At 46.6% G+C, this 26862-nt stretch overlaps 1 protein-coding gene across 4 annotated transcripts in view; it reads right to left on the bottom strand.

Moving 5' to 3' along the window:
* KCNIP3 (potassium voltage-gated channel interacting protein 3) overlaps nt 1-26862 on the bottom strand; it is a 115928-nt gene that overhangs the window by 37052 nt on the left and 52014 nt on the right. The gene's annotated exons all lie outside the window — the stretch shown is intronic.

Genomic DNA, 26862 nt, shown 5'->3' with positions numbered 1-26862 from the left:
CCCAATCCTGGGAACTGTAGTTTGCTAAGGGTGTTGGGAATTGTAGCTCTGCGAGGAGTAAACGACAGGAGTAAACTGCGAGGAGTAAACTACAGGATTTTTGTGAGGTGTGTTTTAAATATATGGCGTGCACTGAATTTTTAAACTTTTTGTTGCTTTATTGTTGATGTCAGCATCTTTGGACTATTCTTAGGAAAAGTGGTGCATGCATTTCAAAATTAATAAATCCATGTCTTAGAAATCTTCCTATTCACAGCTTCTTTAGGGGCAAATACAAATATATTTTATTTATTACTGATTCCTTACATGTTACGTATATCCCATCTTTCTCCCACCGCACAACCCAAGGTGGCAGGCCTGTGGTTCTCAGAAGGTAAGCTTTTTCTAAAGAATCACAGCACTGTAGAGTTGGGAGGGACCCTGAGGATCATCTAGTCCAACCTCTGCAATGCAGGAATAGGCAGCTGTCCAACCAACAACCTTGGCGTTATCAGCACCACACTTGAACCGATGGAGCTAAGAGACCCCCTCCACTCCCTGCAGACAAAGAGGCAGAGGTGCCAACTCTCTGGGGTCCTGGGGGCCCGAGCACCCATAAAATTCCCCATGAAGCTGCATGGCACCCACAGTCCTGGGCACCCATGGTCGCGGGGCCAAGATGGCACTCCTGCAAAGAGGTAAAAGCTTGCAATGAAATGCATGGAGAACACATGCTTAATAGGGGTAAAAATGCTTAATGAACTGACATATTACAGCTGAGATCTTAGATTTCATTTCAGGTTTTAACTCTTGTTTTTAATCTGTGGTTTTAAAATATGATGCTTTTGTGGAAAAAGTGACAAACAAATATAAAAAATAAATATTGTGTATTTATTTCTGCTGATCTAAATGCTATTATTTGTTACAGTTTTCACTCAGAATGCCCAAGGAGACTTACAATAAAATACATAGCAGAGCCAGTGTGGCATAATGGTTAGAGTGTTGGACTGGGACCTGGGAGAGCAGGGTTCAAATTCTCCACTCAGCCATGAAGCTTGACCTTGGAGTCAGTCGCCCTCTCTTAGCCTAGCCTTCCTTGCAGGGTTGCTGTGAGGATGAAGTGGGAAGAAAGAGAATCATGTACACTGCCTTGAACTCCTTGGAAGACAAAGGTGCTATATATGGTAAATGTAGCAAATAAAATAAAAATAATCAAATAATAAAAAATAGCAAAGGTAAAGGTAAAGGGACCCCTGGCCATTAGGTCCAGTCCTGGCCGACTCTGGGGTTGTGGCGCTCATCTCACTTTATTGGCTGAGGGAGCTTCCGGGTCATGTGGCCAGGAGGACTAAACTGCTTCTGGCGAACCAGAGCAGTGCACGGAAACACCGTTTACCTTCCCACCGGAGTGGTACCTATCTATCTACTTGCACTTTGAAGTGCTTTCGAACTGCTAGGTTGGCAGGAGCAGGGACCGAGCAACGGGAGCTCACCCCGTCACAGGGATTTGAACCGCTGACCTTCTGATCGGCAAGTCCTAGGCTCTGTGGTTTAACCTACAATTAAATAATTAAAAATAGCAATGGTAGAACAAGCAAATAAGGGTGGGGAAAAACATCTGATGTGGGCAGGACAGAGGGGAGGAGAGTAGCCCAGAAGAAGGCCAAAGCTGGGCAGGCTTGTGTGGAAGAAGTTGGACTTGCCACTAATTTATGCTGCAATCCTAAACACCATTGAGTTTGAGAAGACTTACTTCTAAGTAAACATGGTTGGGATGGCTGTAAGTCTACGAACATGGGAAGTTGTCCATCAATTCATCTTTCCCAGCATTGCCGACACTGACTGGCAGCAGCTCTCCAGGGTTTCAGGAGTTGCCAGGGATTGAGCCTGGAACCTTTTGTGTGTATGGCAGATGCTGGAGGCTTCCGGACTGTCAGGGTTCAAGTTGTGCAATTAGTTGGTTGGGAGGTCTTTTTGCAATGTGGGGAAATGCCCTGGAAATGGTGAGATAATACTTGCTTGAAGCAACATCATCTAACCTCCACCACCAGCGGGAACTGATGGCGCCTGCATGCGCCTGCTGCATCCCACCCTGACACACCTGGAAGGGATGCTGATCACAACACCATCAACACACAATTTGTTCCTCATCCTTCAGAGTGAAAAGCTGCTTCCTAAACCAGAATGTATTCTGATTTCCTTAATACACCAAAATAATTTCAGAGTGCTCCTATTTTTCGCACGTCCTGGGGCACTGCTACTGTTTTTAAAATCTCGTTCCTTCTTGCCTCTCCCATTTGTTTCTTTCCTCTTGAGAACTGCACTTTGGCTGGGAAAGGAGAGGCAGAAAAAGGCTTGACTAGTTTCTCCATAAACGCTGCTCTATAAACAAGACATTGATCCTTATTTCTCTCAATGTAAAATATTAAAGATGCTTAAATGGATAAAAGCTTTAGACCTGAATTCTTTCCAATATGTGGTGCATTAGGAGCCACCGGCCAGTCAGTTTAATGGATGGCACCTAATAGCTTGCTGGGTGACCTGCCTGCGAGACCCCCACCCACCCTGCAAAAAAGCCCAGCAGGAACCTGTTGGAGATAAGCAGTGTCCCGTGCACAGCGGAATGATGAAAAGTACGTGCCAACATACTCTATATTGCTTTATTTACATTTCAAAGCTGGTAAGTTACAGAAAAACATCTTGCCTCTGCCGGAGCAGAGAAAGGCATCCTCTCTCCTCTAAAGCATGGAGAGAATCTCAAAGTGAAACTGCAAAGAACAGTGATAAACAGGAAACCAGTGTACGTCACATCCAGTCTCCGTTCCCGTGAGAAACCCAACAGTGCATTTACTGTGGAATGTAAACAACCTGTCTCATGACAAGCACTTCGCTGCACAGAGAAGAAAGCAGAAACCAACCGTAAGGTCCTTTGTTAATAATGAGTGACAGGCAGGGCTGGCTTCATTAGGAAGCAGCATGAGGTGGCCTCCTCAGGCAGATGCTGTTGGGCAGTATGGAAGGGTGTTGGCGTTTTGACAGATAATGGATACCAGGGTCCTAAAAATCTATTAAAATCTGATTCCAGCAGGTTCTGCCTTGGCACGAACTGCCCATTTCTGGCAAGCTCTGCCCTCAGCAGTGGCATAGCTTGGGGGGCTTTGGGGCCCTGGCCCTGGGCGTACTTTTTTGAGGGAGTGTGCCCCCATGACAGGCTCCCTCACCAGAGTCTGAATTGGCCCCACATGGCGAGTCACAGAGGGTCAGCCTTGGCCCAGGAGCGCAGTGGCTCTCTGTGCCCCCTCAGTCTGCCTTAGCATGTTCTTCTTTGGCTGCCCTTTAAAATTTCCCAAGACTCCCTGCCCGATATTGCCCAGATTTTAAGATGGAATTTCACCGTGCTCATAGGTTTCATTGTAACTTTATTGTAACTTTTGGTAAGAGAAATTTTATCTGGAAAATGGCAGCTCCAGTTGATAGAACAATGAAGCCGATACAATAAACTGGTATCAAATACATTTAGCACAGCACAGCAAATACTTCTTCACACTGAGCCTAGCTAATGCAACGATGGTCACCAACTTGGATGGCTTTAAAAAGGGATGAAACAGATTAATGGAGGCTAAGGCTGTCAATGCCCACCAACAATGAGGGCTATGTATGATCTCCAGTGTGGGAAGTATTATGCCTGTGTATACAGAATCACAGGAGGAGAGCGTGAGTGTATTTGCTTGTGGGCTTCCCATTGGGGAAAATGGTTGGCCACTGTGAGATCAGAATCCTGGAGTGGATCCAGCAGGCTCTTCTTCTAGGACCCAGGTTCAGTCTGTGGCTGTCATGGTCCGGTTTACGGGCGGTTGAAGTCCTGGCAGAGGACATCAGGACCAGGTGCAAGGAAGCGGGGTGGGAGCAGGAATGGGAGTCCAGAAGCCAGGAGCCCGGAAGCCAAGGGTCCGAGGGTCAGGTAACCAGGAGTCAAGGGTCCAAGGATCATGAAGCAAGGAATCAAGAAACCAAATGCAGCAAGGCAGGAAGCATGTTGCTGTGGCAAAGAGCCAAAGGGAAATGCTGACCTTATATGCCTTCCAGGCTCTTGCCACCAGGTACTGTGAGTTACCAATTGGCCTCACCTGGGCAGCCACGCATTGCCTCTTCAGAACAAACTTCACCCCAGTCCTGCGAAGCCCTACCGGTCACAGGGTCTGGCTCCTGACAATGGCATCTCCAGGTTGGGCCCAGAATGCACCCTGTTTGAAACCCTGGCAGCCAGCGTGGTCATTGCTGAACTATGTGGACCCAGTCAAAGAAGTTTAGTGATCATTTCTGGCCTGGGAAATCTGTGAACAGAGACGACAGTGGGGTGAGTAGCACACCTTGCAGGTGAGGATGTCCCTGCTGCTGCGGAGAATTCATCCTGCTCTCTGTCTCTCTCCAGGTCCTGTTGTCAAGACATCCACCCACAAACCCTTCACCTACAACAGCAGACTCCACAACAAGGGAAAGGTGAGATGGAAATGAAGACTGGAGCCTCTAGCCCAAGATAAGCAATATGAAGGAGGTGGCTGGTTTTGCTGAGCTATGGTCTCTGTTCCATTAGAAAGGAAGTGGGGAGAGGGAGAGGGAGAGAGCCATTGAGAAATGGATGTGCTTGCCTTCATTTCTCCTCCCTCAACGTCACATCTTCGCCCCCCCCCCTCCCGGGTGCTGAACGATGCTTTACTTCACCACAGTTGCTGGCAAATGCACAACGTTGTGGCCACAGGTCAGACTGGCACGCAGCTCAAGCAGCCCACAGGGCAGCAGGCGGCGGCCAACGACCCACCGGGAATCTCCTTTTGTTTGCTCATCTCAGCTCATTCATTCAGGTCATTTGCAGAAGACATGCTTATTGAGTATCCATCCTGATATGCACAAAGCTCACTGGGAGACGAGACAATGTCAGCTATGTATTGAGCATTTATTATGATTGGTTTGCAGGGAAGATAGATGAAGTTGCACCAAACTTCCCAGGGCATATTCTTGTCACTTCCCCTGTTGTAAAAAATCCAGGGTATTTTCTTTTGTTTTGTTTTCTTTTGTTTTTGTTTTTTTGTTTTTTGAGGTGGAGGTATTTTTTGTTTGTTTGTTTTTTTGAGGTGGGGAGAAGTGGGTTTGTTGTGTAAAAATGTCAGATAGCTTTAATTGCACAACCTGAATATGTGAATCCCACCAGGAAATAGTGACAGTGTGGGAGCTCCCATGCAGTCAGATTTTAATTGTTTCCAGCCTATGGCCAGGACAATATAAATGGAAATTAGAGAGAGCACCCACATTGCTTTGGGCAGGGTATAAGGGGCCCTTCCAGAGGTCTTTTTCATTTGCCACTCATGATGATTCACATTCATGGTTACCAGAGCAGCTACAGGTAATCCTGCTTTCAATACTCTGTCACTTTTCATGCCACAAATGCTTGGTGTACTTTTTGTCGTGTTTTTGCTGTGCAGGAGAGCCCTTCCAGAAGGCAAGAAATGTGGTAACATTCAGAAAGCATAACAGAACAACTAATAAAGCAGAATTATGTGTGGATAGTTCAGTATAAATCTACCATTATTGTACTATTACTGCGTCAATCGCATGCATGGAAAAAACACCCCAGTCTATAGAGGCCGGCCCTAATTCTCAGGGCAAAAGGCTGGAAGATTTCCCTCAGAAGGCAGAAATGATCCTGGACACACACACACACACACACACACACACACACACACACACACACACATCACCCGTGAGCTAGCTCACTTCCAGCACAGCTCTTAGGCAAGGGAAGCTATAAAATGGGGCTACATGATACAATATCACAATTTTTTTTTTTACTGATTGTTTACCACTTTGTGAGGTGATTGTCCTAAAAAGCAGTATAGAAGTTTGATAAACAAACCAACAAACCACAATGATATTCAAATTAAGAACAAATCAATTTTCAGAACTGTCAAACATCAAAGCTTATTAAAATTGTAAAGTTCTCCAACTAATTTATATATATTTTTAATGCACTTGGCACTGTTTTCACTCCAAGAAGTAGTTCATAACTTTCTTGCTGCTTAGTACAGCTGCCTTTTTTTGAAAATTCTGAAATGAACAGAGGTATCTCTCCTTCAGCGAACTACATGAAGGGCAACAGAAAATATTGTGTGCAATCGCTTCAACTTGGCCTGGTCCACAAACACAAAGGTGGTCATCTCTTGACCGAGCTCAGAATTTACAGCTAGATATTACCGGTATGTGGGTGTATTTAGAAATCTAAGCTGAGTAAATTCATATCAGACAGGGTGGGGAAAAGTTAGTTCTCCCAGATAGACAACCCTTTTGTGGTTGGGTTTAACTTTAATATACCACACTGAGGACTTAGGGTTGTATTCACAGTTAGTCCTACTCAGAATAGACCTACTGAAGTTAATGGACCTGATGAGGTTAGATACATTAATTTCAGTGGGTCAACTATGAGTATAATGTCATTAGCTACAAACTGTAGAACCCTTTCTAGTATTTATTACTTTTTGCACTAAATATGTAACAACAAAACACAAAGAAACCCTGGTCAAGTACAGAGGCACTTACACAAGCCATATTTGTTTGAACAGAAAATCACAGTACAAAAAGACTTCACTTTTGACATTATTCATTTTAGGAAAAGGCCACACCCCAGGAAACAGCTCCGACTCACTGACGAAACCAGGTGAGGGTAGCTGATGGGTCTCAAACCCTCAGTGAGTTAGGGACTTGCCCTGCATGCAAAGACAGGCCCAGCGGATAGAGCAGACAGGACCAAGAGTGAGTCCAAGGGTCAAGGGGGCAGTTTTTGTGCCTGGTGTAGAGGGAAGTGAGAGGCAGATGGGGTTCATCCACCTACGAAGGTAGTCCATCTGCTGCCTTGAGGCTATATCTATTCATAAGAAAGACTTTAGGAGCAAACACCGAGGAAAAAACTCTATCTGCTGCCTTGTGGGACATCTTTGGAAGAAGAAAACCCTACACAAATCCAGAGTGGAGTCCCTAAGACGGTTGGATGGTGGTGCCTTCTGTGCCAAGCTGGTGCCAAACGGTACTTCTCTGCTTTCCTTTGGACCACATCAGTAAGGCTGAGATGAGGGCCTTGTTGTCTGTGTAGCCCAGGACCTCCATATACACTGCCCAAGCCTGTGCCCCAAAAGGGTCACTTCCGTGCTGCCAATGCAGCAAAAGACACCAGTTAAGAGTTACCAGTCTCTGAAGCCACACCAGGCACTGTGATTCTCCCACAGTTTGACTTCACCCTCAGAGGCACACTCCATTGTGTCTCGAGACAGGATGGCAAAGGAGCAGAAACCCCCACCCTGACTACATTTGTATAAGTGAGTCATGCCAAGCAACATTAAATGTGTCAGGATTTTCTTGCCTCTTTAATGCCCCAACCCTGCCGTGTTTTCCCCACCTTCCTGCTATGGTAACCTCAGGCCCAGAGGCTGGAGTGGCCCTCCAGAGCTCTCTTTGTGGCCCATGAGGCTCCTCATAGACCAGTGATGGGAGCCCTGTGGCCCTCTGGGTATTACTTGACTCCAACGCCCACCAACTGAGGGCAATGGTCAAGGACAATGGGAGTTACAGTTCAGCAACACCTGGAGGACCACCGATCCCTCACCTCCTGGCTTATGTCACCTCCATAAGCTATACCTTTCACTGCCCTGTGCTCTTCTGGAGTGCTTTTGCCTAGCTGAAGTGTGATTATGTCAATTCTTGCTTGGAGGAAAGATGAAGAGGGATGTTCTGGAGCCGGCTGGGTCAGGCCAGTGGCCCACAACTGGATGCCTGTGGGAAACTCACAAACCACCACTCATCCCACAATTTTCAGTGCAGTTCCCTTTTACTTTCCTAATCACAAGAAGTCAGATTATTTTGAAAAGTAGACTTTTTGTGCTAGGCCAGGGTAACAGTCACTTCAATCCACTTTAGTTGCACAAAAATAATATTTTTAAAAATCTTTCCCCTGAAACAGTGATGGTCTGGAGGCTTCCTTAGAACTGAACGTATGTTAAATAAGCACACTTTTAACCCTGTCGTACCAGCAGACTGGTGACTCGTTCAAACTGAGGAAGATACTTCAGGTAAGTGGGGGAGGACTTTCAGTCATCTGCCATTTGAGCGCCCCCAGACCAGCAGTCAATGAGCTACAAACACACCACCAGGGCATCTTCACCACCATATCACTTAGTGCGATGCTTAACAATGAGCAGAGGAGGAAAGCAATGAACAATGCAGTAAAACACATAAAGGAACCTCAACTCCTGGCCAGTGGCCAAGGCAATGGGCTCCTCCAGGTGATATGTTTACTCAGCATTTGTCCTGATCTGCTTGCACAAAGCTTATCTGTGTCTTCACTGAGCATTCACGCTCATTTGCTTGCGAGGTGTTTGCATATCTTCTCATTAATCATTATCCCATGCTCTTCCACACATTTTCTCATCACTTTCCTAACCACAAAGTCTGGGTTTTTTAAAAGAGAAAAGGTAGATTTGTTGCGCTAGGGCAACAGGGTGATTTAATTGCTTTAATTGCACAAACAAATTTCCAGTATGAGCTTGAATCTCTCTCGCAAAACAGTGACATGCTGGAAGTACCTTGAGAAAGAGGCTGGGCCAAGAGTTAATTGCACCCAGACTGCATTTGGGGATGAGGGTTATTCTTAGGGGGGAAATCAGCCTGGCCTGCTCCTGTGCCTTTAGTAGCCACTTAATCTGCAGAAATCAGCAGCTGAAGCTTTTCATAGCCTGCAGATGATGATGGGTATCACATGTCAATTGCTGCAGAATGAACTGTGGCTGTGTACACATTACTCACTTAAAATGCCGCAAGGTTGGTTCCAGCCTCCGACTGCATTTCAAGTTGAATTCGCCACCCACCATACACAAGCACAGATCGAATCCTGTACACCAGTGGTTTTCAACCAGTCTGCTGTGCCCCCCTGGGGTGCCTTGAATGGTGGCCAGGGGTGCCGTGGGCAACACTGGCCTCTGTCCCTCTTTCTTTCCTTCCCTCCCTCCTCTGATGCCCTCTCTCATGTCTCTGCCTCCCAAAGGCTTGCACAGCTGCCTGTTGCAGCAGCCCTGCCTCCCAAGGTAAGGTACTGGCCTCACATTCACCTTTGGCCAGTCTCCGTTGGGCCACTAAGACAGGGGGCATCCTCTGCCCAGGCACCTCTCTTTGGGGAGGGGGGCAGCAGCAACAAACCCTTAGAGTTTAGTATCCAATTCTGATTCTTTCAGCTTTAAAAGAGCAACCAGAAACCTGTTCCTGGCATAAAAACTTATGGAGGGCAGAATAAAGCTTCCATGTTGTGGACTAGAAAACCTGGTCTAATGCAAGATGTCAGCAGGAAAGTATAAAGGAGCAAACGAAACTGCCCTATGCACTGTCAGACCATTGGTTCATCAGCATTGTCTACATTCACTGGCAGCTCCAGGGTTTCAGGCAAGCGTCATTCCCAGCCTGAATCTGGGGTTTTTCAAAAAGCTTGAGGTTCTCACTGCCTCTGCTGTTCACTATCAGGTCTTCATTGCCTCTGCAACTGCAGTTCCATTTCCTGGCCCATACCCTCCAAGGGTCCTGATTTAAGCCACCCTGGCTGCTGATCCTAATCCTGGATGTCCCACTTTGATGTGCTTGGGCAATGCCAGAGTGTGGAACCAAAAAATGGAAGGAAAAAACTACCTTGCCCCCATGCGTCGCTGCCCTTCTTCCTCCTTCTGTCCCAGCTTCTGTAAACATGTCTACAGTGCTGGAAAAGGAGGATGAGGAGGCAGGTGAAGGTAGGAGTGGGGAGGGTGAGCAGCGTGAGCAAAGAAGAGCAGGCATGGGGCGGGCAGGAGCTGGGGTGTGCGGGGACCAACCAGATCAGGCAGGCATGTGTGCAAAGAAGCACAGAGCTGGGGTGTGTGAGGAGCATCCAGATTGGGTGGGCTGCTGATCAAATGAGCGAGGAGCTGGGGTGTTCAGAAAGTGCCCGGATGGGGCAGGTGGGTGGGCAAGGGAGCAAGGAGCTGGGGCATGCCGGGAGCACTGAGATTGGGTGAGCAGGATGGGAGGGGTCTCCTGCTTTCCCTTCTGGGAATGTTGGAGCATAGGCTAGCCATGGTGATGGGCTGCAGAATCCAAAATCTTGGGAGAAACTCCAGGGAAGGACTGCTTGTTGCATCTGCTCCTAAGGCATGAGTTCCTGAATAGCATGTTCCAGGGAGCACACTGGAAGGCCACGAAATAATCTCTAGCAAGCTACAAGAAATGAATCAGTGAAATAACTAGAGGGTTGGGGAAGACCAAGATACATCCCAGAGGCGAGTTTCTGTGTGATTCACTTTCCAGCCTTGCATCTTCCCTGCCAGCTGATGCCCAAGTGAACTAATTGTGCGGCATTTCTGCATTAGTCCATAGGCGCTTTCTGCTGTAAGAAGCAGTCTTGGGGCTTATCCACACTTAGCTTTTGCCCTGCTCTTTCCAGGCACAGTGTCCACACTTAAAAGCTCAGTGTCCTAGGGTTGCTGTTTTCTTTTTGCCCACAGATTGTTGTTTGTTCCGACTGAGTGCTAAAGAGTGGGTTTTCATGGCAAAGCTCCAGGGCAAAAAAAGGGCATTCAGACATGGAGCTTTAAAGCACAGACAACAACCCAAGGACACTGAGCCTGGAAAGAGCAGAGGAAAGGTAAGCTAAGTGTGGAGAATCCCTGAGATGAGGCTGCCTGTTGTGCCCCTGGATGACTCATTGTACAGGTTTTACTTCCTTTCAGTTAAGGAGGTACAGCATGTGCTCACATCAGGCCTATGCACAAAAGTGCGGGTTATTCTTACTCTTATATAATATCAAGAGGGGTTCTTTGGGTGGGGGTGAGGGGCACAATTCCAACTTTAACCCAGGAAAAGTGTCCCTTGGCTCTCAGATATCTGGGAAGCTCTGTCCTAAAGAGATGGCACGGCTTGTGTTTTAAAGGACTGGAAGTATTTTATCTCAGCCTTCCTCCCAGTGTCTCTTTGGCCTCAAATCACCAGAAAAAGTTGCTGAAAGATAGAAAAGATGTCCACAGTAGCAGCAGCAACCAAAGACACTGTGGTTTCCAGAAAACCCACTGCACCACCTATTCCTCCTCACCCACCAGTCACCAATCCCTTACAAAAGTTGCTTAACGCAATTTGGTAGCAAGTTGCATGTTCAAGTGAAATTGGAGAAAGGTTTATTTCAGCCCTGCACATCTGATGTGCAGAGTCAGGGCCCTGGGCAGGATTCATCGGAGGCGGGGTGGCTAATGCAGTCAGAGAAAAAGACTGGGGTGGGCAGACACAGTGTGCAGGGCTGGTTGCGGTGGGGGCAGGAGCGAGGAGCAGGAGGAGTGATGGATAATGGAGCCAGTGAAGGATGGGCAGGGCGTTTCGGAGCAGAGAGGGAACTCAGCTGGCTTTTTAAAGTTTGCGTTTCTACACAATTAGCGCCATGAATTATTAAAGGACCAGAAAGGAAAGAGGCTGTTTTTAATAAAGCATGAGTAAGCAGGTATTATTCCACTGTGGGAAGAGAAATCGAAGGCAATCAATCAGCCCCTCATGTCTGTGCCAGTTTAATGGGCCCAGATGTTTACTTGAGTTTACGGTTGTGTGTTTAGCTGTGTCCCTGGGACCGGGCCAAGCGTGTACTTAACACGGGCGTTCAATAAACAGCACGGGCCAAATTGGGGTTTCGGAATGGGGTAGCAGTGCAAGCAGCTTTGAATCTTCTACCACCACTTCCAGGGAAGAGCAACCTTATTAAGAGTGTGCACTTTTGTCCCCCTCAAAAAAGCTCCCCAACCCCCAAAAGTTACCTGAAGAAGAACCTTCTGGTTCTCCTTGAATTTCACTTATTTCAGCAGCTCCTTGAATTACCGCAAGAGACTGTGGTGTCAGAGGCTGAAAATCCAGAATATGGTCCCCTTTGTGCCCCCTAGTTAACATGGAGCACATGGGATGGGGAAGTTCTCCTCCGCAAGGCCCACTGAGAAGGAGTGGTGAATGCACATGACACTGCACCAGCCTCTCACTGCACCAGCCTTAACAGCATTCAAAATCCTCCATCCTGCCTCACCACGCCTGACACGGCTCATTGTGGTCTTGTCCCCACTTCTGCTTGCTGTTTGCTCTGATTGAGCACCAAAGAGCATTTCCCCCCAGGAGCAGTGGGACAAGAGGAAGAATGCATAAGACCTAAGTCTGCCCTCCATTCTTACTGCTCTTTATTTTATTGACTGAACTCTTCCACCGGTTGAACTATGGAACTCGCTCCCAGAGGAGGCAAAGATGGCCACCAACTTGGATGAATTTAAAAGAGGACTGGGGCAATCAATGGCAGAGAGGGCTATCAATGGCTACTAGCCACGATGCGTATGCCTCCACGGTCTGAGGCAGTGATGTTTCTGAATACCAGTTGCTGGAAGCCACAGGAGAGATTCCTGCTTGTGGATTTCCCACAGGCATCTTGTTGGCCACAGTGAGAATTCCCAGCACCCACAACAAACTATGGTTCCCATGATTATTTGGTGTGTGCACTTTGAGTGGTGCACATGCAACCCATGTCAGCCAGAAACCAGAGTTACTCAAGGACAGAAGCATTCAGTCCAAAAGCTGGCAACCATGCACAAGCAGGCAGATGGAGAAGCCCCGGGCACAGCCTTATGTTTCAGCCCCCTTTGCTGAATAGGAGATTATTTGGGGGATGGAGGCTAGTGCCATGTGGTGGTCTCCAGCATCAGCCCCTGCAGGAAGTGGAATACAACTCAGAATTATTTTATGCTGCCTCTGCTTTCATGTACATACCATGCAAAATGAAAATGTGTGTAAGTTGTTTACTAGGGACCCTAAATGGCTGGGTTGAGAAACCAGTAGCAAGAAACTTTCTAACTGCACCGGTCCATGCTTTAAAGCACTGTGTCTGAGCACTTTTATCTTTCATTTTTTGCCCTGGCACTTTCCCTGTGAAAACCTGCTCTTTAACGCTGAATCAGAACAAACAGCACTTCAGTTTTCCCACAATTGCCATTTGCTCCAATTCAGTGGTAAAGATTTTCATGGGGAAAGTACTGGGGAAGGGGGGGGGGAAGAACTCTGACACGGCACTTCGAAGTACAGACCTGCACAATGCAGCACAAAAGGAAACCTGGATGTGCACTTTATGTAAACTCGAGATTGTGATGCAGATCCAAAAATCCTCTAATAGGGGCTGCAAGATGACAGCCTTACATTTTCATGCATATAGGAAGATGTTCCCCCTGGTCGTAAGGCAGCTTATAAGGCTTTCCCAGAATTTAAACCCGTCTCCGAATGCAGTAGATGTGGGAAGGGAGTTTGGTTCTGGAACTGCATTGGTTTTGCTTTGCAAGCAGCCTGTGCTGGGAATTGGATGTTTGAAAAGCCCCTGTTGGTGAGGCTTCCTCTCTCTCCCTTCTCCTATGCCTCAATTTCTAAAGCAAGGAAAGACTTCTAGAGAACCATTGAAGCCACCAAACTGAAAAAAGTGTTGGCGTTCAAAGATCAAATGGCGAGAAGGAGAACTGGGATGCATCAGGCTAGGAGGAAAACACTGTCTGATAAATGTGCTAAATATTTGTTGTTGTTGTTGTTGTTGTTTAGTCGTTTAGTGGTGTCCGACTCATCGTGATCCCATTGACCAGAGCACACCAGGCACTCCTGTCTTCCACTGCCTCCCGCAGTTTGGTCAGGCTCATGTTTGTAGCTTCGAGAACACTGTCCAACCATCTCACCCTCTGTCGTCCCCTTCTCCTCCTGCCCTCCATCTTTCCCAACATCAGGGTCTTTTCCTTCCCAACATCAGGTGCTAAATATAGAGGGCATTATTTTTGTCTGATTACTTCACACCTTTGCATGAAATGTGGGATGCTCAATCTCTTTCTGTGGAGCTGATGCCATTTGTATTTGCTTGACAGGAGGCAAGTTTAGGTACTGCAAAGTTGCACGTGAGGACCTTTGATCAACTGTCCAAGGAGTTCTCATTCTTGCTATTTATCTATTTATAACGACTGCTCTGCCTATTCTGGTTCCTGGCCCTCAGCTTGACTTTGGCCAGCTTCTGGCTCTTTTGCCCACACTGCTTATGAAAAAGCCTCAACTCTTCTGCAACTGAGACCTGTCCTAGTGTGGAGCCAGGCCTTAGGGGTGTCAGGGAATTAAAACTAAGAAATATTACAAAATACAGGTAACTCCTCTTTTATGTGGCGGTTGTGTTCCGAGGCACCAGGCGCATCAGAGGGACATGCATATGCTCACCCCGCCCCCTGCCGGTGCTGAAAATGGCACATACGCCAGCGGCCACGCATGTGCCGAACTTGCACACATGAGGAGTTGTCTCACTTGCAGATGCCAGAGTTTGAACCTGGGGTCCTTTGTATGCAAAGCATGTGCTCTGCCATTGAGTTTTGGCCCTTCACAATCCTAGGGAATTTTAGGCTACACTCCTAAAAACATTTACCTGGGTGTGAGCATCACTAAATTTCAATGGGCTTACCCCTGAGTAGACATGCATATAACTGTAACAATAAAGGCACTTACGGACAACCTATTTATTGAGCATTTGTCCTGATTTTTTGTGGTGAGAACATACCATGTTGTCAAGGCAAGTGTTATCCCAAATTTCCCCATCACTTTCCTTACTGCTAAAAGTCTGAACTTTGGGGCAAGTGGTTTGTTGCACAATACCTCCCGATCCACTTTAACTGTGCAATCTGAATTTATCCTGAAAAGAGCACCAGTCTAGAAACAACCTATATTAGCAATCTAAAGATACATCTACATCACAGACTTAAACCAGTTCTAAAATCACCCCCTCTCCTTCAGGAACCATGGTCAGATAATTCTTGGCACCTACTACCAAGTTACAGTTCTCAGGATTGTTTTGCAGGAAGTCACAACAATTAAACTGGTATATACCGTATTTTTCGCTCTATAACACGCACCCGACCATAACACGCACGTAGTTTTTAGAGGAGGAAAATCCGTAGGCATGCCACCTGTAGGCATTCCCTCCATAACACGCACAGACATTTCCCCTTACTTTTTAGGAGGTAAAAAGTGAGTGTTATGGTGCAAAAAATACGGTACGTGACATAAGTATGTAGCATAGATATCTAAAAGTTTAACGGATGGTTTCCTGATTCAGTCTATGACAATGCTCCCCAATCATATGTAATGCTGGTATGATAGTCCCAGAGGTCTCTTAGCTCTTAGCCACATCATTAATTGGACAGGGGCAAAGAGCAGGGGGAATAGTTTCATTGCGGGGGGAAAGGAATTGCTGTAGGCAATGGCTTTGATGTGGAATAGTGTTTATGGTTTTTTTAAATACATTTAGAGAAGGCTTTCTGCCGCTCTCATTACACGAGAACTCCAATGAAGCTGAAGGTTGGAAGATTCAGGACAGATAAAAGGAAGCATTTATTCACACATAGCTCATAGTTACTCCTTCATGCATCACTGCCTTGTCGTGGCTTGAATAACTCCAAGAAGCTTGAATAACTCCAAGGAGCTCTGAGCTATGCCATGCAGGGCCACCCAAGATGGACAGGTCATAACCAAGAGTTTAGACTAAATGTGAACCACCTGGAGAAGGAACTGGCAAACCACTCCAGTATTTTGCTACGAAAACTCCGTGGACATAAAAAAGGAGAAGCTTTGAGAAGAAAGCGAATTTCCAATGCATGCTTGCTTCTTCTATTGTATGGTGTATTTTGGTGGGACACTCACTAGAATCCGCTGGTGTGGGGTGGTCTATTTAGGAGGGTTTTTTAAGTTAACACAAATAAATAAAATACAATGGCATAAACCAGTGAAAGGTATCAAAAACTGCTATCAAGAGGAGCAAATCCATTGTTAAGCAAGGTTGCTAAGTAACAATGGCACGTCTTCCATTGTGACATTTCCTCCTGCTGGATAACTTGCCCAAGATCTTTGGTAAGAGTCTGTCTTTAGAGTGTAGTTGTTAGAGAGTGGGGTGGAGAGAGACAGGATTTGAGGGGGGGTAACTGCATTAGAGAGTTACTGTGTTAGAAAGAGAGTTATAGCATTACTTAGTCAATTTATTAGCTAGAGAGTTGTAGCATTAGTCAGGGAGGAAAAGTGATACAGAAAACCATCACATCTTTTAAAACACAAGTAGGATTTCTTAGTAGTTTCTGCATTCTGGTTTTATCACTACCCATGAAGATTCAGAATCACGGGGGTCTCTCCCTCCCCGGTCATGGCTGGATTATTTTCAATACATTGTCACTGGGGCTGTTGCCAAGGCTTCAAGGTATATGGCCTGCCTTTTCATTTAGGAGCTTATTCAGAGCAAGGCCCGTTTTAGGCACCAGAAGAAAACATTCCTCTTCTCCCAGGCCTTGGGCTAATTTTATACATGGGGAGGGAGATCAGCATTGTTTGTTTCCTGGAGCTTGCCCACTTCCTCACTTTCTTCCTTGTTTGTGCTTTGCTGGTCCACGGCAGCCATTTTCAGGTAGAAACCATGCAGGCAGGCAGGGAGGGAGATTGGACAATTCAGAGAGCAGCAGAGATTGGACAAATAAATTTTTTCTGGTCTCTCTTTTGTTGGTTGGCTGCAAACATTTCAGGAAGAAGCCATGGAGAGAAGCAAGAAAAGATTGGATAAATCCCAGATTAGAAAGTTGTGGATTCGTTATGTGAATGCTCACCTAATGAACAATTTCCAGTTTCCAAACAATTGTGTTTGGTGAGCAGGTAAATAGAAAGGTAAAGGAACCCCGGAAAGCTAAGTCCAGTCAAAGGTGACAATGGGGTGTGTCGCTCATCTCTGCTTTCAGGCTGAGGGAGTCAGTTTTTTCCACAGACAGCTTTCCAGCTCATAGGGCCAGCATGACTAAACCACTTTTGTTGCAACAGGACACCATGACGAGTGCCAGAGCACATGGAAACACTGTTTACCGTCCCACCACAGTGGTACCTATTTATCTACTGTTGCTGGTGTGCTTTCAAACTGCTAGGTTGGCAGGAGCTGGGACAGAGCAACAGGAGCTCACTCCGTTGCACGGATTTGAACCGCCAACCTACCAATCAGCAAGCCCAAGAGGCTCAGTGGTTTAGACCACAGCGCCACCCACTCCCCTGGTAAGCAGGACCTGTGTGTTACTATAAGCTGCCCTGTGATTCTTGGATGAAGGGTGGTATTAATAAATAATAGTAAGCTTTGGAATGTCTTATGATGTTGTCCCTGGGTCCCACTCCTTGCTGCGTTCTCCACAATATGCTTATGACAACAAATTCATGGCAAGCAGGTAGGTATCAGGTGCTTCCAGTTCAGGGCAGCGGTTTTTGTTGTTGTTGTTTAGTCGTTTAGTCGTGCCCGACTCTTCGTGACCCCCTGGACCAGAGCATGCCAGGCACTCCTGTCTTCCACTGCCTCCCACAGTTTAGTCAAACTCATGCTGGTAGCTTCGAGAACACTATCAGGGCAGTGGTACGTATTATGAAATCACTACAATCCCACTTTCTCCCTCTCTGTCCTAAGTTGCAAAAGCTTTGTTACCTCTTAAGAAAAGAGTGTGTCATGTATGAGTTTTCCAAACCATGGGGGTGTTGTTGCTTCTTTTCTTTTTTTTAAGAGCTCTGCAAGGAAGCGAAGAACATTAATTTCTAGCATTGCTGCTGAAAGTGTAAAGTCCATCCTCTGGCCTGGATGAACGAAACCCAAATCCATGTAATTTTTAGTGGCCCAGTGCACTGGGGATGGATGTAGCTGGCTTTGTTTCTTCAAGTGAGGATGACCCCCAAATACAGCGCTTGGCACCTGAACTAACACCAATGTGGCAAGAATACTTGTTTCTGCACAGGTGTAATACAAGCTGGAGAAATGACAGGGCATCACTGCGACGGCCAAGAGGCTTTGCCCCATTTTAAAAATCATCAAATTAGTGCAAGTTTTGTACAGCAGAGCAGGTGCACACAGCCTCTAAAGCAGACATCACCAACCTGGTGTCTCCGTGTGGCTGGGGCAGGTGAGAGTTGTCGACCAAAACAGCTGGAAGGTACTAGGATGGTGAATGTAACTTACAGCATTGTTAAAGTCACAAAAATTACATCATTCATGGGGTGCTGCCTAGTATCTTTAAGTTTCCTTAAGCAATGGTGAGGAATCCTAAACCACCCAAGACAAGCTTTGTTTTAACTCCTGTTGCAAACTGTGCTAAACAATCTGACTGGAAATTTTTGCATCATTTGTAAATGGCAGATTGAAGCAAGTCGGGGGGGGGGGGGAATAACAGTGCTGATCACCAGCATCCCCAGGACATGATTTATTTATTTCTATTGACTACATTTTTATCTCATCCTTCATTTGAGAAAGTCTCAGAGTGGTGTTTGAGCCTCCTAACAACCCATGAGGAGATCTGGGTTGGGGGAGAGAGAGAGAGAGCACTATGGGCTTCTCCAAACTGGAGCTGGCTGTACGTTTACAGCTCTTTGCAGTCACATTAAAATAGGGCAGTCCACATGACATTACCCTCAAATAACAATATTGATGCTTTCCCTCTATAAACTCACCAAGTTGTAGGAAATTGGGCTCCAAACTGCTTCACTTGAGGTCGCAGATTATTTGCTCTGGTGTTTTGGGGCAGATGGATCACTTTCTGCTACTTCCCTTTCCACACCCACTGATTCCTCAAGGTTCTCAGGTCTTTTCTGACTATGCTCACCACTATTTCCAGTGCATTCCTAAATAGAGGATTCCTCACCCATTTTTGATTTCTCAGATTTGCACCAAAACAGAAAACTGCATACAGAAATTTAGCATTGCCTGACTGTGCTTTTGCACATGTCTTGGGTTGGGAATTTTTTGTATAAAAAAACCCAAGGTTTTAGGTATTTGCATGTGTGTCATGTCAGTACTTAATTAGCATAATAGAATCAACAAATTAGAAGACAGGGTCCAGGGCAACATACCCTCCAACATCTGCATGACCCATGTGACATGCGTGATCATGGAGCCCAAAAAATGCACTTTTTGGAGGCTGTGTTCAGAGTTTGGAAAGCTCTGCTGTAGACAATGTGCACTGCTTCCCCCTAGTGGAAGAGGACAAGATTACAAGGGAAAGGTTTACTCTGGAATTGAGAAGTTGTCTCCCTCTCAGCTCTCTACAGGACATCAACATAAAGCTCTTCATCAAGTTGCTGCTGTTGATTTTATTCTGCCCTCCCTCCGCTCCCCTCAGAGGAGCCCAGGTCAGCAAACAATGAAAATAATACAAGAAATAAACAACTGCAGTGTCGGCTGGGGTTGAGGGGAGGTGTTGTCCAAAACATCTGGCCCAGGCTTGCTGACACAACCATGCAGAATGCAAACCACATCCCCAGCTCAGTCACTAGAGCATGAGACTCTCAATCTCAGGGTCGTAGGTTCGAGCCTCCGAAGATTCCTGCATTGCAGGGGGTTGGACTAGATGACCCTCGTGGCCCCTTCCAACTCTATAATTTTACTATCAGTCTCAGGAAAACAAAATAAAAGAGAGATTTCAGAGTTCTGAACTGTTTTGTTTCAGGGGAGACCCATGTGGCCTCCCAGAGGCTGATAGACTCCACCTCCCATCAGTCTGGCCAGCGTGGCCAATGTTCAGGGCCGATGAACCACTGAGGCCCCTATCCCTGTTTTTTAAGGGACTGAGGTCTATACTTCTCAGGGCCTCCTGTTCCTCTCCTGTTCCATCAGTTTCAATCGTGAAGCAAGTGACACAGGGAGCCACTCTCCTGAAAAATGCATGAGTGCTAGGATAAGTCCCCGGAAGCAGCAGCAGGAGGGGGGGGGTGCACAGATGAGCCGGTCCAAGGATTTCAGTGCCAAGGTCACACTGGGTCTCCTTGAGCCAAAATAATGTATTTCCAGTTAGACTCCCTTCCTCTTCTTCCTCTCCTCTTCCTTGTCCCCTGAAAAGATTGCATTGCAAGCTCTTTAAGTGAGCACATACATAAAAAGGTTGTTTTTAAAGCACAGCATGGTGATGAAGATTTATGCGGAAATATGGTGCATATGTTTGTAAAGAGTTTGTTCATCAATCCTCCTGTGTTCCCTCCTAAGACCATTACAAACTGCAGACATTAACTTTTTAGGGAGGGATTTCACACCCAATATTTTCTCTCCTCCACGCCATGAGCATAGAAAGAACGGCTGCCCACAAACATTCGCAGGTCTTTTTTCTTCACCAGTGAGTAACCAAAGCAAATATCTGCAAATGTGGGATCAGGAATGTAGAACTGACCCCATGCAGGCAGGATGCAATGCCCAAGTGGTCAGAGATCCACCAGGATGACTATCATCCTCAATTACGTTCATCAGTCACTTTACACAATACACCAGGGGTCAGCAAACTTTTTCAGCAGGGGGCCGGTCTACTGTCCCTCAGACCTTGTGGGGGGCCGGACTATATTTTGGAGAGAAAAATGAACGAATTCCTATGCCCCACAAATAACCCAGAGATGCATTTTAAATAAAAGGACACATTCTGCTCATGTAAAAAACACACTGATTCCCAGACCATCCGTGGGCCAGATTGAGAAGGCGATTGGGCCGGATCCGGCCCCCGGGCCTTAGTTTGCCTACCCATGAAATACAGTCTAAACTCTCAAAGCAATCTGACAAGGTAAAATGCAACACATCAAAGCAATTTAAAACCAGAAAAACAAAACAACGAGCAAAACAAAATAAACATAAAATGTTCATCCGGCAACATATTATTAATAAAGACAAGTTCTAAAGGTAAAGGTAAAGGTACCCCTGCCCGTACTGGCCAGTCGTGTCCGACTCTAGGGTTGTGCGCCCATCTCACTTAAGAGACCGGGGGCCAGCACTGTCCGAAGACACTTCCGGGTCACGTGGCCAGCGTGACGAAGCTGCATCTGGCGAGCCAGCACCAGCGCTGCACACGGAAACGCCGTTTACCTTCCCGCTATACAGCGGTCCCTATTTATCTACTTGCACTTAAGGGTGCTGTCGAACTGTTAGGTGGGCAGGAGCTGGGACTGAACGACAGGAGCTCACCCCACCATGGGGATTCAAACCGCCGACCATGCGATCAGCAGGTCCTAGGCACTGAGGTTTTACCCACAGCGCTACCCACATCCCTTAAAGACAAGTTCTACCACCCCACAAAAAGATGTGCACTTCAGAAGAAAGCAACATTAATAATAATAATAATAATAATAATAATAATAATAATAATAATAATAATTTTTTATTTATACCCCACCCTCCTCAACCAAGGCCGGGCTCAGAGCAACTTAATTAATTAACCAAAGGCTGGGTAAACAAATAGGTCTTAGCTTGCTTCCTAAAGACTGGCAAGGACGGTACCAGGTGCATCTCACCAGTGCTATTTTTCTAGAAAAAGAGGTGCCGGAACTCATCATGAACACCTCCCTCGTTCTCTTAGAATGACAATGGTGCCCACCTGAGAGGTGCCAGAACTGAGTACCTGTGAGTTCCCTCTGAAAAAAGCCCTGACCATTACACAGGCGGGGCCCCCCTCTGCATCTCTCCCAAGTGCAGAGAACAGCCTCTGATGAAGACAGCAGGGTCTAGGCTGGTTCATATGGGGAGAAGAGATCCCTGAGGTGACTAAATGATAACTAAATGGAACCGGTATGCTCAGAGGCACAGGCAGGTGGCAGGGGAGGACTCTTGCCATCCTGCTCTGCTTGGGAGCTCTCCTGGGCCTCTGTCTGCCCACTACTACAATTCCTCACTGGTCCAGAATGACTTGTCGTAAGCCATATTAAACCCTAAAGACTCTTCATCCTCTGTTTATCACAATTCATTTTCTATTGGCCCCTCAATATTTCACTTATTATTGACTGATTTCTGTAAGCAGAGAGACGGGACAACTTGTGTTCCACGTGATTCTTGGCAGCAAATAAACGCCTAGTAATGGAGCAGGGATAGGGAAGCTGGTTCCCTCCAGATGTTGTTGGACTACAATTCCCATCATCTCTGGGCCCTGGCTGTCCTGGATGAGCTGAAAGGAGTTGGAGTCCTGCAAACATCTGGAGGGCCACAGATTCCCCATCCCCATAACAGAGGAAGAGTTCATAAAACTTTTGGATTCTGCCATTATGAAGACCTTTACAAAGTTATGTTTGGGTGAGAAAAGGGCAACAAAACATGAATATATTTGAAAGAAGAAAGAAGTGATTTAGATCATTTTGGAATGATAAACAAATGGGAGAACTGAAGATAGCTGCTTTTCTGTGAAGTATCCAGTTAACTAAGGCTTTGTTAGTTAACAAACCAATGCAAAAGTTTTAATCTTCTCTCACCCTGGCAGACCCTTCCAATTCACCCCAAGGAGCTAACTTTAGAAAGTCTCTTGCCAGGAGGGCAGAAAAGGCGCTTCTGCTTCCCTTGCACTTTTCCAATCCAACGGAGCTGCTTGTGTCTCATCTGGGTCACTTCCCTTCCTCCTGCGCCAGTCAAGTTCCCATCGTTTGTCCTTCACGTTCTCAAGAGGCCTCAGCACCAGAGGGCAACTAAGTGCATTCCCCTCCTCCGGATCAATGCTGCTGACATAGGAAGAGGCCGACACTACAGTCAATGGCGTCCCATGCAAGGAGAATCCTGGGTGCCTCCGCCTTGCATTGGTTCAATTGTGAATTCCTGTATTTTTTTTAAAAAAAACTGCATTCATATCCATTTTATTTCATTTAAGGCTATTTCCATGCCGTTTAATATGATGGTATCTCTAAACAGCGTACAACAAATGAAAAGCACACAGCTGCTATACAAAAATACAATAAAACCACCAATGCAAACTACTAACAGCAATGAAAAGTGCAGAAATGAAATAAAGCATTTTAACAACCAGAAGACAGGGTCCAGTTTTAATGGTTTCTTTCCTAACTTGGAACTACACTTTGCACAATTTATCCCTGTCACATAAGCCTATAGATCTGCACACATGGAAATCCATATTTATTTACACCTTCTGAACTCGTCATACTCTTTGCATTTCAGATGCTAGTGGATTCATTGAAAATGAATACCATCAAGAGTGACAAACATCTTCTAAGGTCCAAACACCATTCCAGCCCAATGCCCCAGGATGTTGCCTGGGTGACCTTACTCCTAAATCTGCCCAGCTCTGGTTGCTGCCAACACTTGGCCTAGGGCATTGCCTGAAGTGTCCCTCATGTGCTTCAAGGCAAACCAGGATGGCAATGGGAAGGAAGGATATTTGACCCAAACACAGAGGAAGAACATGCAGAGCTGCCTTATATCGAGTCAGATCCTTGGCCCATCTGGGTCAGGGCTGTCTACACCAGGAATGGGCAGATGACAAGCTTGTGAGATCACATTTTCTCTTGCTGCCATCACCCCACAGCTTCATCTCTCCATAGGTTCTGTAGGAAGTTGGCTTTCCTCAACCTTTCTCTAAGGATACAAGAAGAACCTGCAGAATCAGGTCAGTGGCCCATCTAGTTCCTCATCTTGTACTCACAGTGGTCAGTCAGATGCCTGTGGGAAACCCACAAGGAGGACCAGAACACAAGAGCAGTCTTCCCTCCTGAGCCTTCCAGCAATGGCCATGTAGAAGCATTTCTGCCTCTTACTGTGAAGGAAGAGCACAGCCAGCATCGCCATTTCTGCCTCCTTGAAGCTCATTAAATCTCCTGCTGCATCCTGATCTAGCCCCGCCATTTAATCCATATTTGCCCCCTCTGGGGAATGACCTTGTTGCAGTATCTCAATGGTCCTTTTGCAAATTAAGCCCCAATCTGGAGCATCCTTGGTGAGGTTTTTGCCTACAGACAAGCAGATGGCTGAGAAGCCTTGCAGAGAGGAAACCAACAACAGCTTGGTCTGGGTAAGTTATGTACAATTAACCAGCAGTATTTGAAACCCGTTGTGAAGCACCGTTTAATGAGGACGCTGCAGAAGATGCAAGCAGGCAGCCCCTGAGCCAATCGGTCAAATCATCACTACATGAGCTGGGGCTCAGTCCTTGCTGGGGGTTTTTGCCCATATGGTTAGAACATAAGAACACAGGAAGCTGTCTCATATCAAGTCAGACCACCTAGCTCAATATTGTCTACACTGACTGGCAGCTGCTCTCTAGAGGTTCAGCTAGGAGTCTTTCCCAGCTGAACTGGAGACACCAGGGAAAGAAGCTGGGATGTTTTCCATGCAAAGCATACTGAGGCATGGCTGGTTTGCTGTGATTTAGTTGAAGACTAAGAAAGTTTTGAAAGAGATATTGAGAAAGTTTTGAGTCTTAAGGGAAATCCAGGCGCCTTGCACAGTTTGTACTAGGATGAGAAACATGCTGCCAATGACGGGACTGGGAAACCCTTGAGCGCTTCAATGTCACAATGGAAGCCAGACTTGTGGGAGGCGTTTTAGGCAGCAGGAGGGAACTCTCCATCTGCTCCAAAGAGCCTCACTAAGGAAGGAAGGCATTAGGCTGTCCATCATCACACCATTGAGGAGTGAAGATTTTCAGGGCCCATGCCTGCAATAGCGTCAGCACATAACTCAATAAAGACCTAGCGAAAGCTTTTAGGCCAGTCCAAAATATGTTTGGATTTCTGGACTAGTTCAGATTCAGGAGAAGGAGTGGGAAAAGAGGTTCAGCCATCTCTGGTTTCTGCTCCCTGGAAGAATAACCAGTGGAAAATTTATATTTAAATACAGATTTTGCATAGAACAACCAGGGAACAATTTCTTCTACTTCTTCTTCCTCCTGTTGCCCAGTGGATCTTCCCTGAAAAATCTGTATGGCGTCTGTGTCCTGACTGAGCTTAACACTTTTTTTAAACAGTCAATCTCTCTTCGAGGAAAATATTACATTGAAAAGGACTCCAGCAGAGACACTTCCCAGTTTCATCACTAGAGTGGCCAGTTAGATGTGGCCAAGAAAGAAGATGACAGAGGACACAGCTTTTCATAACATTAAAATTTGCTAACTTGTATGTATAGATGCAAAGTTAGAAAAAAAGAAACCAGATTTAAATAGAAATTAAGTTCCTGTGGCAGGTTTTTTTTTTTACTAGTTTTGGGGTTAGCAACCTTTTTTTGACTGCATTTTATTTGTTTTGGGTTGTGTGCAGGTATTATTTTTCTTACTGTTGGGGTAGGTTCTGAGCATCCTCAGGTTTTATTCTGTAAAATGGGTATTCTGCTGTGTCCAAAGCAGTTTCTCAGATTTCCCGATGCACCATCAAAACAGAGAACTGTCCTCTGTAAAGTGGGATGCATGGTCACCTTGTCACACGGAAGCAACTTGTGTGCAGGACGTGGAGCTTCAGCTGCTGCGTCACATCAGACAAATTATGACAGCACAGGAAAGTTTACTGCTGCTGGCAGACAGCAAATTTAAAGATGCTTCTCTCACTCTGGTGCTACAAATGTCCCACCTTGACCTCAATTGCCACTGCACCTAAACACCCTCACCCCCAGCCACTGCAGAGATCCAGCCAAGCAGACCGATTCAATTACCGCATTTGTGCAGCACTTTACCTCAGTCTGCCAATCACCAGAGCCAGGGAGCACCTTCTGCTTCAGACCACAACAACAGCATGAGTCACCTGGTGCTCACATGACTCAGGAAAATTACTGCCCCTCTTTTGCACACAGGATGTTGTCGCAAGGAAAGCATCTTTCCAATGGGTGCAATGGCCCTTGGTACTCTACAGTGAAGGACACAGAGCACCAGCATCTGGTAGGTCCAGAAACAGCAGCAGCAGCTGCTGCCAGATTTGCCCAAGCAGAACAAACAGGAAAGGTTTCCAACCCAGTGCGTGGCAGCTCTGCAAAAGGCCAATTCCACACCAGGGATCATTAGGAAAGGAATTGAAAATAACACTGCCGATATCATAGTGCCGTTATACAAATCTATGATGCTACCACACTTCAAATACTGTGTCACCTCACATCTAGCACATTTTTGCTGGCAGTACTCAGTGGTACACAGTACTGGCACCAGGAGTGCCAGCTTGGCCCCACAACCATTGCTGCCCGGGGCCATGGGTGCCATGCAGTGTGAATGGCCCTGGCACCAAACTTTGTGGGTGCCCAGCCCCTTCATGGGGAATTTTGTGGATGCTCGGGCACCCAGGGCCCCAGGGAGTTGGCACCTAAGACTGGCATTCCCCCAGAGATGCTCAGTCACTTGGGGAACTGCGGCATGCGCCATCCCCGCCCCAGGGCTGGCTGGAGCACACAAGTCCTGCTCCCCAAGGAGCGCAAGAATGGGTGGTGTGGCACATGACACACTTCCCCCGCTGCGCATTGTGCTCTGCTGCCGGCTGCATGTGCCCTGGCCACCTGTGCACTCCCCCCTCCTCCACTCAGAGAAAAAACCAGTAAAATACACAACACCATTGAATGGGATCATATAAGGCCACAACTTTATTGACTGCAGATGAAGTGGTCTGGCACAGGCAATGGGTAAGCATTTATTTCCGGCCCATCTGCCGGAAATGACATCAGGGTCAACCCGGCAGCGGGGATTCCTAGGGCTTACATCAAATAGGGGGATCCCCACAGGGATTGCTGCCTGTAGGAGCACTGAGGCCCAAGCCCCCCATCTGGGCATATGGACAGAAGCAACTCCTTCATGGATCCCTTTAATGGGATACCCTATTTCGGGGGGGGGGGGAATGAGGTACAACCCCCCCCTCCGACCAAGACTAAGGTCACCCAGTGCCTAAACCACCAGAGTTGTGATGACTGCTGTGAGGTAGGCAAACCCTCCAGGGCATAGCCAATTCGCCTGATAGGCAAATTCCTACCCAGCCACACTAATACGGCGACCACCACAGTCATAGCAGTAAAATGCAAAATTAAAG

This window comes from Podarcis melisellensis (assembly GCF_964234715.1).
Source record: "Podarcis melisellensis genome assembly, chromosome: 8".
Classification (NCBI taxonomy): Eukaryota; Metazoa; Chordata; class Lepidosauria; order Squamata; family Lacertidae; genus Podarcis; species Podarcis melisellensis.
This window is presented reverse-complemented; position numbering and strand designations above follow the sequence as displayed.